This window comes from Crinia signifera, chromosome 2 (assembly GCF_055691185.1).
Source record: "Crinia signifera chromosome 2, ASM5569118v1, whole genome shotgun sequence".
Classification (NCBI taxonomy): domain Eukaryota; kingdom Metazoa; phylum Chordata; class Amphibia; order Anura; family Myobatrachidae; genus Crinia; species Crinia signifera.
The window spans coordinates 7,027,460-7,046,110 of NC_139218.1; the positions used below are offsets into that span (position 1 = coordinate 7,027,460).

General features: G+C 51.8%; 1 protein-coding gene across 1 annotated transcript in view; it reads left to right on the forward strand.

Moving 5' to 3' along the window:
* The window catches only part of STXBP5L (syntaxin binding protein 5L), a 370,406-nt gene that overhangs the window by 80,042 nt on the left and 271,713 nt on the right, over positions 1-18,651 (forward strand). The gene's annotated exons all lie outside the window — the stretch shown is intronic.

Consider the following 18,651-nt stretch of genomic DNA (forward strand, 5'->3'; position numbering starts at 1 on the left):
AACACTGCTCTAATCTTATTGCCAATTATATCCTTATCTTGTATAACCCAAACTCGGGAATTAAATATTGGGGTTACTGATAAAGAATACCCTCTCCACATTTTGGATTTGTAATATAAATATACAGTAAACCTTTTTTCGATGGAAGATATGTTATTGTTCCCCTGAAGAAGTCATTATTGACGAAACGCGTTGGGTTTTGCTCGGTCCCCTCGATTGAGGATCAACTGTTATATTCTGTACCAACATCCGAAGAAACAAATAAATCCGCCCTTTGGCTGAACAACGTCTTTGCTGACTTCACTGACAATTGTGGACTTTCTTACCGGAATGAATATATATATATATATATATATATATATATATATATATATATATATATATATATATATATATATATAGCAGAGACAATGTCTGGCTGTGATGTGTCCCTGCAGTCTGTATAGAACACACAGGATGTCAGGCAGGGTTAGGAAAGCAGAATCTGTGGTAATTGGGTCCCTGGAGCCCCCTGCCAACATGGGACAGCAGGACGTACAGTGACATCACTGAATATAGACGCGGCACCCTGTAAGTTTATTCCTACCGCTCTCCCAGCCTCCCCATGCTCCACTTCCACTTAATGCTCCTTTTTAAGGAATAAAAGTGCATATAACGTGTTCATTAAGGGGGATCATAATCTCTCAGTTGGATAAAATGTGTCATTAATATTTAAATGTACTTTATATATAGTTACTGTGCTTTGTGTGTGAGCGCCGTTGTGCCCAGAAGAACTTCCGCCCGCGTTCTCCTCTCAGCAGCAGTAGGCAGTGGGTGGCAGGATGGCTGCTAATTAGCTGTGTGTCATCTGTAGTTCAGAGCAGTCTGAGGTGGTGATGGAGGCCAGCAGGTGAGCACAGATCTATCACAGAGTCATCCTATGCCCCCTCATCCTAGGTGCCTCCTGTGGTGCTCACTGCCTACCCTCAGCATGTCATGTGGGCTCCACAGTCCACCTCTCCCACTGCCCACCTCCCAGGTGTCTCCTGTGGTGCTCACTCCCTGCCCTCAGCGTGTCATGTGGGCTCCACAGCCCACCTCTCCCACAGCCCACATCCCAGGTATCTCCTGTGGTGCTCACTCCCTGTCCTCAGCATCTTATGTGAGCCCCACAGCCCACATCCCAGGTATCTCCTGTGGTGGTGTTCACTGCTTCCCTCAGTGTATCATGTGGGCTCCACAGCCCACCTCTCCCACAGCCCACATCCCAGGTGTCTCCTGTTGTGCTCACTGCCTGCCCTCAGCGTATCATGTGGGCTCCACAGCCCACATCCCAGGTATCTCCTGTGGTGGTGTTCACTGCCTGCCCTCAGCATGTCATGTGGGCTCCACAGCCCACCTCCCCCACAGACCACCTATCACACAGCCCACCTCCCAGGTGTCTCCTGTGGTGCTCACTGCCTGCCCTCAGTGTATCATGTGGGCTCCACAGCCCACCTATCCCACAGCCCACGTCCCAGGTGTCTCCTGTGGTGCTCACTGCCTGTCCTCAGCATCTCATGTGGGCTCCACAGCCCACCTCTCCCACAGCCCACGTCCCGGTTGTCTCCTGTGGTGCTCAATCCCTGTCCTCAGCATCTCATGTGGGCTCCACACCTCTCCCACAGCCCACGTCCCAGGCGTCTCCTGTGGTGCTCTCCCTGCCCTCAGTGTCTGATGTGGGCCTCACAGCTCACCTCTCCCATAGCCCATGTCCCAGGTGTCTCCTGTGGTTCTCACCGCCAGCCCTCAGCATCTCAGGTGGGCTCCCACAGCCCACTTCTCCCACAGCCCACCTCTCTCCTTCATGTCTTCTTACCCTCACCCACAGAGTACTGCTCGCCTACAGCATCCCCCCTGTCTGGTTTGTAAGCTTTCAGGAACAGGGCTCTCATTATGCATCCAGGGTGGTCAGGCTGATGCTAACATCGACATAGCCTCACGTGTAGTGACCACAGCAAGGTGCTAACAGCGACACAGCACCTTGCTGCGGTCACTACACGTGAGGCTGTGTCACTGTTAGCACCTTGCTGCGGTCACTACACGTGAGGCTGTGTCACTGTTAGCACCTTGCTGCGGTCACTACACGTGAGGCTGTGTCACTGTTAGCACCTTGCTGCGGTCACTACACGTGAGGCTGTGTCACTGTTAGCACCTTGCTGCTGTCACTACACGTGAGGCTGTGTCACTGTTAGCACCTTGATGCGGTCACTACACGTGAGGCTGTGTCACTGTTAGCACCTTGCTGCGGTCACTACACGTGAGGCTGTGTCACTGTTAGCACCTTGCTGCTGTCACTACACGTGAGGCTGTGTCACTGTTAGCACCTTGCTGCGGTCACTACACGTGAGGCTGTGTCCCTGTTAGCACCTTGCTGCGGTCACTACACGTGAGGCTGTGTCACTGTTAGCACCTTGCTGCGGTCACTACACGTGAGGCTGTGTCACTGTTAGCACCTTGCTGCGGTCACTACACGTGAGGCTGTGTCCCTGTTAGCACCGCCTGCGGTCACTACACGTGAGGCTGTGTCACTGTTAGCACCTTGCTGCGGTCACTACACGTGAGGCTGTGTCACTGTTAGCACCTTGCTGCGGTCACTACACGTGAGGCTGTGTCACTGTTAGCACCTTGCTGCGGTCACTACACGTGAGGCTGTGTCACTGTTAGCACCTTGATGCGGTCACTACACGTGAGGCTGTGTCGCTGTTAGCACCTTGCTGCGGTCACTACACGTGAGGCTGTGTCACTGTTAGCACCTTGCTGCGACGTGAGGCTGTGTCACTGTTAGCACCTTGCTGCGACGTGAGGCTGTGTCACTGTTGGCACCTTGCTGCGGTCACTACACGTGAGGCTGTGTCACTGTTAGCACCTTGATGCGGTCACTACACGTGAGGCTGTGTCGCTGTTAGCACCTTGCTGCGGTCACTACACGTGAGGCTGTGTCACTGTTAGCACCTTGCTGCGACGTGAGGCTGTGTCACTGTTAGCACCTTGCTGCGACGTGAGGCTGTGTCACTGTTGGCACCTTGCTGCGGTCACTACACGTGAGGCTGTGTCACTGTTAGCACCTTGCTGCGGTCACTACACGTGAGGCTGTGTCACTGTTAGCACCTTGCTGCGGTCACTACACGTGAGGCTGTGTCACTGTTAGCACCTTGCTGCGGTCACTACACGTGAGGCTGTGTCACTGTTAGCACCTTGCTGCGGTCACTACACGTGAGGCTGTGTCACTGTTAGCACCTTGCTGCGGTCACTACACGTGAGGCTGTGTCACTGTTAGCACCTTGCTGCGACGTGTGGCTGTGTCACTGTTAGCACCTTGCTGCGACGTGAGGCTGTGTCACTGTTAGCACCTTGCTGCGGTCACTACACGTGAGGCTGTGTCGCTGTTAGCACCTTGCTGCGGTCACTACACGTGAGGCTGTGTCACTGTTAGCACCTTGCTGCGACGTGTGGCTGTGTCACTGTTAGCACCTTGCTGCGACGTGAGGCTGTGTCACTGTTAGCACCTTGCTGCGGTCACTACACGTGAGGCTGTGTCGCTGTTAGCACCTTGCTGCGGTCACTACACGTGAGGCTGTGTCACTGTTCGCACCTTGCTGCGGTCACTACACGTGAGGCTGTGTCACTGTTCGCACCTTGCTGCGGTCACTACACGTGAGGCTGTGTCACTGTTAGCACCTTGCTGCGGTCACTACACGTATACGGCGTCTATCACACAGCGGAACGTGGCTCATTCCCTCCCTGCACAGCTTATACTCTACTGCTCTATTTAGTAAAGGTTCTACAAATGAAAACAGGTGTTGTTGCCCATAGCAACCAAACAAATTCTTTCTGTCAATTTCTAGGATGCAACAGAGAAATGATAGACAGAATCTTATTTGTTGCTATGGGCAACATCACCACCTTTCAGTTTTAGAAGGTTTAGTAAATTTACCCCATAGTGTTTGGGTCAAGGTGTTTGGGAGAGTTTCCCGCTTCCCGCACATAGTGCAGGTAATGCTTATGGGAAACCTCCCGGGTAATGCCCATGGGAAACCTCCCGGGTAATGCCCATGGGAAACCTCCCGGGTAATGCCGATGCCCATGAGGAGGGGGTCATCTGCTACTGCACCTGTAGCTGGGGGTGTTCCTCCTAGGCACCAGGCCGTGGTGCCACTTGGGAGCCCCATATAATGTTCCAGATTCCAGGGATATTGTATATATTACAGAGCTGCTGGTTATACATTAATCCCACGTTCCTTAGCACCGGAGGGTCGCACCTGACCACCTCGGGTAACACTGAATTGTGATGTTTGCAAATGTAATCCTTAGACAAAACATAAACATATATCCTACTGTATATAATAGTCAATGCTGCTCCTCACCTCTATGGGGTGAAGTTAAGTAATTAGTATGCCAAAAGCCACTAAATGGCGCCTGGAAGGACCATTCATCGGATGCCCCGCTCAGGTGCGCACAGACGCTGACGTTACCGTTGTGTTGACTGGCTGGTAACTGGTAGGGATATATAGGAATATTCTCATGGTGTAACTACAGTAATGACTCTGTACTGCTGCAGATTGCGCTATTTCCCGTGGTAACGTCAGACCTGGGTGCGGATCCTGCAGCCGGAGAGGGGTCATGTTCTGCAGACTCCGTAGCTCTTGTTTTTCAAGGAAATAATTTATTTTAATTGATTTAAGCAGATTGTTTTGGAAGTGAATGGCAGACAGCTTGTGGAACAGGGTACATTGCATAGGCCCTCCATCTGGGATCCCAGCTTCCCCTGTCCGTACGCACGGCCATCTGGGAGCACCTAGCCGTGCCTGGTCAGGGTAAGCCGCCACCCGCAGATACGCGGCATTTCTCAGCTACATGTGCGCTGTCACTCGGGTTATTCCGTTACATGCGTGTTATAATGTAAGCGGCACCGGGCCGGGACCTGTGTGCGCCAATCACTGCGCTTACTTACCGCCACGTCCTCCGCCTCTCACCGTCGGGGCGACAATGTTCCCGGTATTCCACAGGAAAGGGTATCGGGAGTCCCGCGGTATCAGAGACTGACTCATGATAGACAGGGTCAAAAGGTCGACGTGTTTTTTTTACTAAATTTTCAGCCGACATGTGCCGAAAGGCGGTATTTCATGCCCTACCATCCACTAGGGCGTGGAGGGAGAAGATGAGTCTGTCTATATGTCTGTCTATGATGATGTGCACTTAGACAGCGTCCATGTCGACATAGATACCCTAAAAACATTAAAACCTCATGTCGGCCTCTTGACCATGTCGGCCTTTAACCTGTTGACCTCTAGACCCTGTTGACATATGTCTGTCTACGATGCATACCATAATCGAGTCCCGCTAGGGGCCGGCCTCAGACTGGTTGCACCCGCTAGTGAAGTACGGTGGGTGTAACCTGGGTGGGGAACGCTCCAAGGGGAAGGAGCACGTACAACACAGGGGACAGACACTACACCGATCATACTCACTGGGCACTTGTCCCCTTGATCGACGAGGTTCCTGGTCCCGGTACCTGGAATCCTTTCCAACAAAGGAGGCGAGGGAACATACACTTGGGCAGTGTACCTAGCGCCACCTAGCCAAACCCTGCGGCCTAGCGCCACCTAGCCAAACCCTGCGGCCTAGCGCCACCTAGCCAAACCCTGCGGCCTAGCGCCACCTAGCCAAACCCTGCGGCCTAGCGCCACCTAGCCAAACCCTGCGGCCTAGCGCCACCTAGCCAAACCCTGCGGCCTAGCGCCACCTAGCCAAACCCTGCGGCCTAGCCAAACCCTGCGGCCTAGTGCCACCTAGCCCAAACCCTGCGGCCTAGCGCCACCTAGACAAACCCTGCGGCCTAGCGCCACCTAGACAAACCCTGCGGCCTAGCCAAACCCTGCGGCCTAGCGCCACCTAGCCAAACCCTGCGGCCTAGCGCCACCTAGCCAAACCCTGCGGCCTAGCGCCACCTAGCCAAACCCTGCGGCCTAGACAAACCCTGCGGCCTAGCGCCACCTAGACAAACCCTGCGGCCTAGCGCCACATAGCCAAACCCTGTGGCCTAGCGCCACCTAGACAAACCCTGCGGCCTAGCCAAACCCTGCGGCCTAGCCAAACCCTGCGGCCTAGCGCCACCTAGCCAAACCCTGCGGCCTAGCGCCACCTAGCCAAACCCTGCGGCCTAGCGCCACCTAGCCAAACCCTGCGGCCTAGCCAAACCCTGCGGCCTAGCGCCACCTAGACAAACCCTGCGGCCTAGCGCCACCTAGACAAACCCTGCGGCCTAGCCAAACCCTGCGGGCTAGCCAAACCCTGCGGCCTAGCGCCACCTAGCCAAACCCTGCGGCCTAGCGCCACCTAGCCAAACCCTGCGGCCTAGCGCCACCTAGACAAACCCTGTGGCCTAGCCAAACCCTGCGGCCTAGCGCCACCTAGACAAACCCTGCGCCCTAGCGCCACCTAGACAAACCCTGCGGCCTAGTGCGGTACAATGCAAACAATTGCTTTCTAATGGACACAATACAAATACTATCTGTGAACACAGTAGCACACAGAACAAATGTTATCACATTACACAGACTATCTACAGATACAACACAAAAGCTATCTCTGGGTACTTACCTGACCCATCGGTCCCGGGGTCCTTGGTCTGTCTGTGCAGGGGACTTCTGTAGTCCTCCTGTCACTGCCTCCACAGTCCGCAGCAGCAGGCTTCCTCCCTCTGCCACCGGAGCTCCACATGTAACAACAGCTCTCTCCCCCCACCGGCCGTTATATGCCCTCCCGCAGGGGCTTCTGGGCCCGGGGAGGACAGACTTTCGGTGCCGCGGCTTCCGGCGATGTGGTTGCCGGAAGACAGCAGGAGGGGAAGGAACATTGGTTTTCCATTGTGGTCCCCACAAAGATGCGATTAGTAGTCCAGCCGAAGTCTGGGTCCACGAACTGCGGAGGAGGCAGTCCCAGGGTGGGTCGGGGAGCTTGCCTGCGGTGCCTCTGCTTGTTCCACTAGCGGAGCGGGCGTGGGTGGCCCCTCATTGTCCGGTGGGTTGGTCTCACTCAGGATATTGCACTACACGTATGTTATTACTCCGGATTTCCGCTACACGTATGTTACTACTCGGGATATTGCGCTACACGTATGTTACTACTCGGGATATTCCTCTACGTGCATGTTATTACTCCTGGATATTGCGCTACACGTATGTTATTACTCTGGATATTGCGCTACATGTATGTTATTACTCTGGATATTCCTCTACACGTATGTTATTACTCTGGATATTGTGCTACACGTATTTTATTACTCTGGATATTGCTCTACACGTATGTTATTACTCTGGATATTGCGCTACACGTATGTTATTACTCGGGATATTGCGCTACACACATGTTATTACTCTGGATATTCCTCTACATGCATGTTATTACTCGGGATATTCCTCTACACGCATGTTATTACTCTGGATATTCTGTTACACGCATGTAATTACTCTGGATATTCTGTTACAAGCATGTTATTACTCTGGATATTCTGTTACACGTATGTTATTTCTGGGGATATTGCGATACACGTATGTTATTTCTCGGGATATTGCGATACACGTATGTTATTACTCGGGATATTGTGCTACACGTATGTTATTACTCTGGATATTGCGCTACACGTATATTACTTGGGATATTCCGCTACACGTATGTTATTACTCTGGATATTGCGCTACACGTATGTTACTACTCAGGATATTGCGCTACACGTATATTACTTGGGATATTCCGCTACACGTATGTTATTACTCTGGATATTGCGCTACATGTATGTTACTACTCGGGATATTGCGCTACACGTATGTTACTACTGCGCTGACAGATATAATGTGCTGCACATAATATCTATTGATGTGGTTAAAAATCCCATGTGATCGTCGCTCGCAAAGCGTTCTGCACGGTGGTAATCAGCGGGATGGGCGGTGGTGTAGCGGAGCTGGCAGTGGGTGGCAGGAGGGCTGGTGGGTGGCGTAGTGGCAGGGGTGTGGATCGTTTGGTCTACAACAACTAGGTTGACAAGCATTGGGTCAACATAAGTGTAGGTCGACAGGACATTAGGTTGACACAAGCATTAGGTCGACATGGGCAAGATCGACAATCAAAAGGTCGACATGGGGTTCTTCACTTTTTTTTTTTACCTGATTTTTGACAGTCGATATGGACAGAGTTTGAAGTGCATTGCTCGGCACACTATTCTATTCTCCCACCACACCCTAGTGCAGTGTTTTCCGACCACTGTGCCGTGGTACGCTAGTGGGCCTTGAGCTGTTCTCACGTGTGCCCCCAGATCTAGAGATGTCGACACTAGTTACAGCCACCACCAGTACAACTGTTATTTACTGGTCTCTTCTTTTCATGTGTATTTTATTTTGTTACCTGTGGGGACCAGTGTGATTGTTTTTTATATTGGGCCCAATAGGTTTGTTTGGGGATCTCATGGTGTGCCTTGGCAATGTTAAAATCTTAATTATTGTGCCGCAAGGTAAAAAGGTTGAAAATCACTGCACTAGTGGATGGTAGGGCATGAAGTACTGCCTGTCAGCTCAAAAAAACCAGTGGAAAACCCCATGTCAACCTTTTGTCTGTCGACCTAATGCTTGTGTCGACCTTGACTCATGTCGACCTTGCTGCCTGTCGACCCAGTGCTTGTTGACCTAGTTGCTGTAGACCTAATGACCGTATCCCAGTGGCAGGCGGCGGTAGTCACCGGAGCTGGTGGCAGAACTTGAAAAAAAAAACATTTCAAACGACTTGTCGTCAGATTGGCTGAGAGAGCTCTCTCAGCCAATCAGAGGGCCGTCCAGTCTTTTGAAATATTTTTTTCAAATCCTGCCGCCCACCAGCCCTCCTCCAGCACCTGATGGTGGCACTCGCCATCGGGTGCTGGGGAATGGCATCACACTGTCACATCAGGAAGAGTGGTCTCCTGTACTCCTGTATCTCCCAATACATCAGATCTCCCATACTGTCACTTCAGGACGGATTATGAGTCGCACGGATTTACCTTCAGTGACGCAAATGGCAAGTTTTTATGTTTAGACGCAGAAGCAACTTTAAACATTTTGCGCATATCTTGTTCTCATTTGGACCGGATCTGGTGTTCCGTCAGATAGAACATTCATCAGAGCAAGCGCACGTACAGTACCCACCTAGGCCTTGTGATTGGCTGCCTGGTGCTGTGGCCCCCTCACCTAGATATAGCAATAGGGACCCCCCAATACTCAGATTAGCCTTGAGGGGTGGCTTGGGGGTTCGCCCATGTATTTGCAGATATATGGAACCAAGATCTCTGAATTCCGCTACAATGCAGATAATTTGACGTTTGCAGCTGCCGATATAAAGTCACTGGGCTCAGAACCCCCAGAAGCAGCTGAATGTATCCCCATATTAGCACAAGGAAGCCGATCAGGCGTGGAATCTGTGACTGTCACATGACCACCGTCTGCAGATCATCGTGGGCTTATTCGCAGAGCTGGTGGGTTCCTGAATGTTTAATGGCGTAATGCCACTGACGCTGAGCAGCGCTGAGTCTCGGGCTGAGAGCTGGCAGTGGGAAAACACCATGAAATATGCATTTTCTTTTGCATTAACTTGTCTGCTGTATAAAATGGGTCTAATCAATAATGCAGAGCTTTCATTCAGCAACTTCTAGGAGTCAGGGAAGTATTTGCGGAGCTGCTGATTATTCACCATCTCCAGGCTGTGGATCCGCCGCTATTGACATGATAATGAGCTGCTACCGCACAGAACAGAAGGGACTATATTTATATCCTGGGCTGATGAATGGCTTTCTCCAGCTTATAGAGAGATACATGAGAGGAGTCAGTGGATGCCCGTATATATATTACCACCGAGGCTGATCCAGGGTGTACCTGGTGTAAGAGATCCAACCAACAAACCATGCACATGTGTTTATATTGCTTCTGTGCAGGGTAAATGCTGCCTACTTTTGCATGTAGCCCACATATAACATAACTGGGTACTTATGTATTATTGGCAATCATACATTACCAGGGAAGCCCAGGAGCAGAGCATTGTGTCCTCCTGGAGAGGGGCATGCTGGGAGGTATGGATAATGTATGATTGCCAGCACCTGTGGGGAGCTAGGTAACTGATAAGAAAGGTGTCACCACAGGTGCTGGCAATCATACATTACCAGGGAAGTCCAGGAGCAGAGCATTGTGTCCTCCTGGAGAGGGGCATGCTGGGAGGTATGGATAATGTATGATTGCCAGCACCTGTGGGGAGCTAGGTAACTGATAAGAAAGGTGTCACCACAGGTGCTGGCAATCATACATTACCAGGGAAGTCCAGGAGCAGAGCATTGTGTCCTCCTGGAGAGGGGCATGCTGGGAGGTATGGATATTGTATGATTGCCAGCACCTGTGGGGAGCTAGGTAACTGATAAGAAAGGTGTCACCACAGGTGCTGGCAATCATACATTACCAGGGAAGTCCAGGAGCAGAGCATTGTGTCCTCCTGGAGAGGGGCATGCTGGGAGGTATGGATAGTGTATGATTGCCAGCACCTGTGGGGAGCTAGGTAACTGATAAGAAAGGTGTCGTCACAGGTGCTGGCAATCATACATTACCAGGGAGGTCCAGGAGCAGAGCATTGTGTCCTCCTGGAGAGGGGCATGCTGGGAGGTATGGATAGTGTATGATTGCCAGCACCTGTGGGGAGCTAGGTAACTGATAAGAAAGGTGTCGTCACAGGTGCTGGCAATCATACATTACCAGGGAGGTCCAGGAGCAGAGCATTGTGTCCTCCTGGAGAGGGGCATGCTGGGAGGTATGGATAGTGTATGATTGCCAGCACCTGTGGGGAGCTAGGTAACTGATAAGAAAGGTGTCGTCACAGGTGCTGGCAATCATACATTACCAGGGAAGTCCAGGAGCAGAGCATTGTGTCCCTGAAGGAGAGGTGCAGTTAGGCAACCATGTCGTAAATAGGGATGGCCATCGATGATTCAAAATCATCGATGGTTCATGGCCGATGTTGAATAATATTACCATCGATGGGGGAGAACCATCGATGGAGCAGCAAAACAATGTTTTGCTTTTTTTTTTCAAAGTGGCGGTACACGGAGCATCCCCCCCCCCCCCCCCCCGCCCGTGATTGGCCCACAGGCCAATCAATCAAACACAATGGAAGACCATGTAAAAGTATCGATGGTCATCCATTGCATAGTTTAGCACTATCGATGGCCAGTTGCAGAATTGGCCTCGATGGCCATCCCTAGTCGTAAACGCAATGTGGCCGGAGCTTGGCTGACAGGAAGGGGAGGTACCGGCTGTTTTAACTCTAACTCTCTCTGCACCTGTTACATCTGCCCCACCTGCAGTGCAGCATGGTTTTGTCCATCTGCAAAACTTGCAGCCAATCAGGCCCAATGTACCAGATTAGGTCACTGGTGCTTTTGGATGATTGATCTTGGGATACAGGCCCTAATTCTGGTTGACTCACTCTTGCGTGAATTTGCAAGGTGGACCGATGTTTTGCTCATGCGCTGCAGCATTTCTGCGCATGTGTATACGCTGGGTGCGTGTGAAATCGCTTCGCAGGGTGCACGCTCCCGGCCTTTCCAGCTGGGGGGGGGGGTGCCGGGCAGGGCCATTAGCTTATGTGAATGCCATGTGATCCCAGGAAAACACTGGGCGTACACATGCTAATGCGGCCGTGACTGACGTGCAGGGGCGGACAGCTGACATAGCCGCATGTCCCGGAACCCAATTCCCTGCGTTTCTGCGCTCGTATGCACGAGTGGTCTGGACCACCCTTACCTATGCATGCGCCTTCACCATCATTCGATGGTTGGCGACCATCGAACGATGGGGAGGTTCCCACTGGCATGCGTTTATGTATAACATCCATTGGATTGCCAGACGAACGAACCCGGCGTGCGAAGGGGGGCGGGCGTACCACCATCCGCAGGGCGAGTCCACCAGAATAAGGGCCGCAATGTTGCGATCTTGCAGCAGATCTGTAGGATGATCTCACATTGATTCTAGGTGGAGATGGATCCTTTTCATCTGCGTCTGTGCAGTCAGCTCTCCATAAATCCCCTTTTTAGCATTGAGGCTAAGTCAGAGAGAGTATTATTTATTATGTAAAGCCCGAACCTATCTGTACTGGAGAGGCCTCTGCTAGCGAAGCGTCCTGCACTAATCATGTGCTGGTGTATGAGGAGAGTCATTGTATATACGGGTGTCGACAAGCATTGGGTTGACACCACTAGGTCGACATGGGTCAAGATTCACGGTCAAACGGTCGACATGGGGTTTTTCACTGTTTTTTGACCCGAATGGCAACACAATCAACATGGACACCGTTTCAAGTGCACCGCATCCCCTCGCATCATTCGCTTCACTCACAATGCTTCGGGCACGGTGCCTCGCTGCGCTCGGCACACTGTTATTCTCCCACTGAGCCCTAGTGGATGGTAGGGCATGAAATACCGCCTGTCGGCTCATGTCGGCTCAAAAAACAGTGTTGACCTTGACCCATGTTGACCTTTTACACATTTTTTAAGACAGGACCAGTACAGATCTCAATGATCTGTGCAGGGTTCTGGCCAATTCACCTGTCAGAACCTGGTCTGCATGTTTGGCGATTTTTAGGCACATTTTCCCGAATTCGCATCTCATTAAATATGCGAATTGTATACTTTTCGATGCAAAAACATCTGGATGCGAGTTCCGGCGCGACTAAAACTCGCAGTTTCAGAATGTGTGATTTCGCATCTCATTAGATATGTGAATTCGGGAAAGTGCCATTTCGGCCGTTATTTGCCCACACAAATCACATTTTCGCATCTCATTAAATGTCACCCCACAAGTCTGCACATGACCGAAGGAATAAGAATAACCCCCTCTGTCTCTTCCGACTTCATCCTACATCCTCTCTGCCTGCGTCATTGCCCGGTTCCTCCTACATCATCCTGTGTCCTCCTAAGTTGTCCTGTCGTCCTACATTATCGCCCCTGTCTCTTCCTGCGTCCGCCCCTGTCTCTTCCTGCGTCCGCCCCTGTCTCTTCCTGCGTCCGCCCCTGTCTCTTCCTGCGTCCGCCCCTGTCTCTTTCTGCGTCCGCCCCTGTCTCTTCCTGCGTTATCGCCCTGTCTCTTCCTATGTTATCGCCCCTGTCTCTTCCTACGTGATCACCCCTGTCTCTTCCTACGTGATCACCCCTGTCTCTTCCTGCGTCCGCCCCTGTCTCTTCCTGCGTCCGCCCCTGTCCTTTCTCCGTCCGCCCCTGTCTCTTTCTGCGTCCGCCCCTGTCTCTTTCTGCGTCCGCCCCTGTCTCTTTCTGCCTCCGCCCCTGTCTCTTTCTGCCTCCGCCCCTGTCTCTTTCTGCGTCCGCCCCTGTCTCTTTCTGCGTCCGCCCCTGTCTCTTTCTGCGTCCGCCCCTGTCTCTTTCTGCGTCCGCCCCTGTCTCTTCCTGCGTCCGCCCCTGTCTCTTCCTGCGTCCGCCCCTGTCTCTTCCTGCGTCCGCCCCTGTCTCTTCCTGCGTCCGCCCCTGTCTCTTCCTGCGTCCGCCCCTGTCTCTTCCTGCGTCGCCCTGTCTCTTCCTACGTTATCGCCCTGTCTCTTCCTGCGTCCGCCCCTGTCTCTTACTGCGTCCGCCCCTGTCTCTTCCTGCGTCCGCCCCTGTCTCTTCCTGCGTCCGCCCCTGTCTCTTCCTGCGTCCGCCCCTGTCTCTTCCTGCGTCCGCCCCTGTCTCTTCCTGCCTCCGCCCCTGTCTCTTCCTGCCTCCGCCCCTGTCTCTTCCTGCCTCCGCCCCTGTCTCTTCCTGCCTCCGCCCCTGTCTCTTCCTGCCTCCGCCCCTGTCTCTTCCTGCCTCCGCCCCTGTCTCTTTCTGCGTCCGCCCCTGTCTCTTTCTGCGTCCGCCCCTGTCTCTTTCTGCGTCCGCCCCTGTCTCTTTCTGCGTCCGCCCCTGTCTCTTTCTGCGTCCGCCCCTGTCTCTTTCTGCGTCCGCCCCTGTCTCTTTCTGCGTCCGCCCCTGTCTCTTTCTGCGTCCGCCCCTGTCTCTTCCTGCGTTATCACCCCTTTCCTCCTTCATCATCCTGTGTCCTCCTATGTTGTCCTGTCTCCTGCACAATATCCTAACTCCCATCCATTTCATCAGCTTGGCCCCCCATCATGTCTAGTACTGCGCCGCCCTGCCCCCATCCCTCCATTACCTCCCTGCAGTGTATCAGGCAGCAGAGCTTGCTGGGAAGTGCATGCACGCCCTGTATGACCCCATCGCCACCTATTTCACAGGCAATGATACATATACTGTGGTTTCCGTGTAGCCATTCATCCAGGAAATCCCCGCTAATCAGGTTACGTCCCGCTAGCGGCTGTGGGGTCATAAATTACCGTTATTGTGTTACAATGTGATAAATAGATAAATGAGGGTAAAGAGCAGGATCTTTAGCTTTTCCTAATGGAATCTATATACTTCCCATAATGCCTTGCTGCATCTCCAAGGAGCAGCCATCAATAAACAAGGTTGTTTATTCTGTATTTCTATGGAAATTGGAGGCTTTAAGCATATGTTTGCCGAGCACTATGGGAAGGTCTGGTAAACGCTGAAGACAAATAGACAGCAGGCTGAACATATAGGATCCAGAGTAACTGTCAGCCGCTTCATTTCTCTGCTCCCTGCTAATTTCATTATGTAGAAGAAATTGCATTATGTATAAACATATAAGAGAGGCAGAGACTCTCCTCAGCCGGTTCTGTCAGCACATTCCAGCGCAAGGCGGCACCGCAGGCCCAGATAGCCTGACGTGGTTCTGTCTCTGTACAGGCCATCGCAGTGTCGTACAGAGCAGGCCATGGCATCGCAGTGTCGTACTGAGCAGGCCAGCGTATAGCAGTGTCGTACTGAGCAGGCTATCGCATCGCAGTGTCGTACAGAGCAGGCCATCGCATCGCAGTGTCGTACAGAGCAGGCCATCGCATCGCAGTGTCGTACAGAGCAGGCCGGCGTATAGCAGTGTCGTACAGAGCAGGCCGGCGTATAGCAGTGTCATACAGAGCAGGCCAGCGTATAGCAGTGTCGTACAGAGCAGGCCAGCGTATAGCAGTGTCGTACAGAGCAGGCCAGCGTATAGCAGTGTCGTACAGAGCAGGCCGGCGTATAGCAGTGTCGTACAGAGCAGGCCGGCGTATAGCAGTGTCATACAGAGCAGGCCAGCGTATAGCAGTGTCGTACAGAGCAGGCCAGCGTATAGCAGTGTCGTACAGAGCAGGCCAGCGTATAGCAGTGTTGTATAGAGCAGGCCAGCGTATAGCAGTGTCGTACAGAGCAGGCCATCGCATTGCAGTGTCGTACAGAGCAGGCCAGCGTATAGCAGTGTCGTACAGAGCAGGCCATCGCATCGCAGTGTCATACAGAGCAGGCCAGCGTATAGCAGTGTCATACAGAGCAGGCCAGCGTATAGCAGTGTCGTACAGAGCAGGCCAGCGTATAGCAGTGTCGTACAGAGCAGGCCAGCGTATAGCAGTGTCGTACAGAGCAGGCCAGCGTATAGCAGTGTCGTACAGAGCAGGCCAGCGTATAGCAGTGTCATACAGAGCAGGCCAGCGTATAGCAGTGTCATACAGAGCAGGCCAGCGTATAGCAGTGCCGTACGGAGCAGGCCAGTGTATAGCAGTGTCATACAGAGCAGGCCAGCGTATAGCAGTGTCGTATGGACCAGGCCAGTGCTACGGGATCATCTTATATAAAGCCGGTCAGTAACTTACGGGGTAAACCTGAAATAATACAGCCATAACGGACAGCGCAAAGTATTGCGGCTTTCACCAGCGCTGGAATGTTGCAGGTTCTCTTTGGGAGCTGAGCGATGGGTCACACATCATAGTGATAATAATAGTGTTAATATTAATAATAGAGACACTTTGGTTTGGGGACATTGGTGTACGTCAGGGGGGGGGGGGGGGCTGTATGGTTTGAGCTGCAACAAGACCTGTGGGTATCACCCGGTACCCGCTATACAAGTTAAGTATAAGTTTAGGGGGGGGGGTTTGATATACAAAAAAGTTTAGAATTCTCTATATATGCAATTGTTCCTTATAGCACTCATTGGAAAGATAAGCCATCATCTGCATAAAGGCCCATACACACTAGAAGATGTTGGCATCAATCTCGTTCAGAAAGGGGCTTCTGAAGGCCCCCCCCCCCCCGCTCATTGTTCAAGATACTGACATCTTCCGGACATGGCGGACATGCGGGTCACTCTGCCAGTATCGCTCATGCACCCGCTGGTCAGTCTGATGCACAATATCTTTCATGATCAGCTCAAGGGAAATTGTTCACCAATCTTTTGTCTTTCATATCTTCTAGTGTGTATGAACAATGTGTCTGCAGGACCAATTTGTGTCTGTGTACCATGTTTAGGAGTAAACTCCCGATTCTGGTTAGGATTATTGAATGTCCACGCATGGGCACGGTACGCTGTGCACATGTGCGAGCCGTGATTGACACCCTGGGCAGTAACGCATCGTTTTCCATAAGTATCCTGCATTCCCTGGCCGCTGCCATCAGCAGCCTCCATCTCCCCACGGCCATGGCAGCACTGAGTAAGTCTAGACTCAATGGTGAGTGATTTCCCCCTGTGTGCGCGACTGCGAATGAATTAGGTACGGCGGTGGGGCTGCATCTATCAGATCGGGGCCCATATCAGATCATGTTGGTTTCACTTTCTGTTGAGGAGTTATTTGGTCCGTCGAGTGGCCTCTAGTGATCACTGGTGGTACTACACCTCATAGAGGTGAGGAGTATTTTATATACAGTGATGATGATAATGCCTGTGGGGCATATACAGCAGGGTTGCCGACTCTCCTGGAATATCCGTGAGACTCCCGGAATCCTGGGACATCTCACGGACTCCCGGAGCTGCCTCTTCACTTACGCGGTGCGTACTGCGCAAGCGCGATGATGGCGCGGCATCATCGCGCAGGTGTCTGTGATGTGTACCGCTGATGTGTCTGTGATGTGTACCGCTGATGTGTCTGTGATGTGTACCGCTGCGCTAGAAAGGGAGTGAAGACGCTGCCAGACTGCAGAAAGAAGTGAACTGCGTGTAAGTATTCACTGGCTCTCCTCACTGGCTCTCCTCACTGGCTCTCCCCACTGGCTCTCCCCACTGGCTCTCCCCACTGGCTCTCCTCTCTATGCTACGTTCCGTGTAGACAGCCCATGCTTCCCTCACCCCTCTCCTCACTCTCATCCTCCTCTCCCTCCTCGTAGTAGTCTATCCTCCTCCCTCCTCCCCATCTGAGTATTACTTCATGGTGTGTAAAGTTTGATAATGTAAGTTTTGGTGTAGGGGAGATACAACCTGTCAGATACAAATAATTTGAACCCTCACAGACCTGACGGGTTGCAGGAACCTGGCTTCTGCCTGCTTGCAGAGACCTTGCAGGTGCAAATCAGTTATTGCTCTCAAAATTGGGGTTTCTTAATAAATAAATGACATAAACAATAGGGAGTAGCAGTTACCTGCAGTTTGCAATGTTGCTATACAGTATGCTTCATAAATATAATCCAAGGTTCCATCAATAGAACGTTGTATAGAGGCCATCAGCTACTCTGTAATGGCTGGTTCAGGGGAAGAAGGATTTCCTATGATTGCAGCTTGCATAGTAAGTAATCGTATCAGCACTATCCAATCACCTGACTTTCTGTTCCTCATGATATGACGGCCATGTATGATGCATTGCAAGGCCCGCCCCCTGGTGTCGCAAGGCCCGCCCCCTGGTATCACAAGGCCCACCCCCGGCGTCGCAAGGCCCACCCCCTGGCTGTTGCTTTTCTCCCTGAAATGATTTTTCAAAAGTAGGCATCGCAAAAATGCGGCTTGGGGATGAAACGGGGGTTTAATCACAACCTGTTATCCGCGAGAACAAAACCTGCGATAATTCTCTTTAGGTTTTACTAAGCGTATGCTTTGCCATCTCTGAGCAGTTAAAAAAGTTTGTATGAGATGCATATATGGATTTTTTTTATGAGAGGCACAAGTGTGTTTAGGCTTATAGGTGGGAGTAGTTGTGCCTACAAATAACCCAAACACCTGCTTGTACCCCTCATTTAATGTCAGCACTTATTTAGCTGGGAAAAAATGTATATATTGTGACCCAATGTGAGTGCACCAAATCCTTTATTGTGGCCAGTAACATACGTCTACACCGGCAAGGCAAATTCCCAGGTGAAGAAGTTCTACCCGGGAATTTGCCTTTAAACACGGGTTTTTCGGCAGTGTGAACGGGTCGACCCGTGTCTGCATATCCGGATCTCAGACGCGGGTAAAAAGAAGGGTTTTACCCGTGTATGAAATCCGGATATGCGACCCGTTCACACTGCCAAAAATACAGTGTTAAAAGGAAAATTCCCGGGTCTACATGCTAGACCCGGGAATTTGGCTGCAGTGAGAACGGGGTATTAGTGTAGTGTTCGGCGCACATCACCTTCCCAATCGGCATGAAAAAGTCACAAAATGGGAACAGACGTTAAAAACTCAGATCGACAATTTTAATGTCAGCCGACGCTTTGCTTGTGTCGACCTAGTGTTCATGTCGACCGTCTGGTGTCATCCTAATGACTGTGTACATAGACTT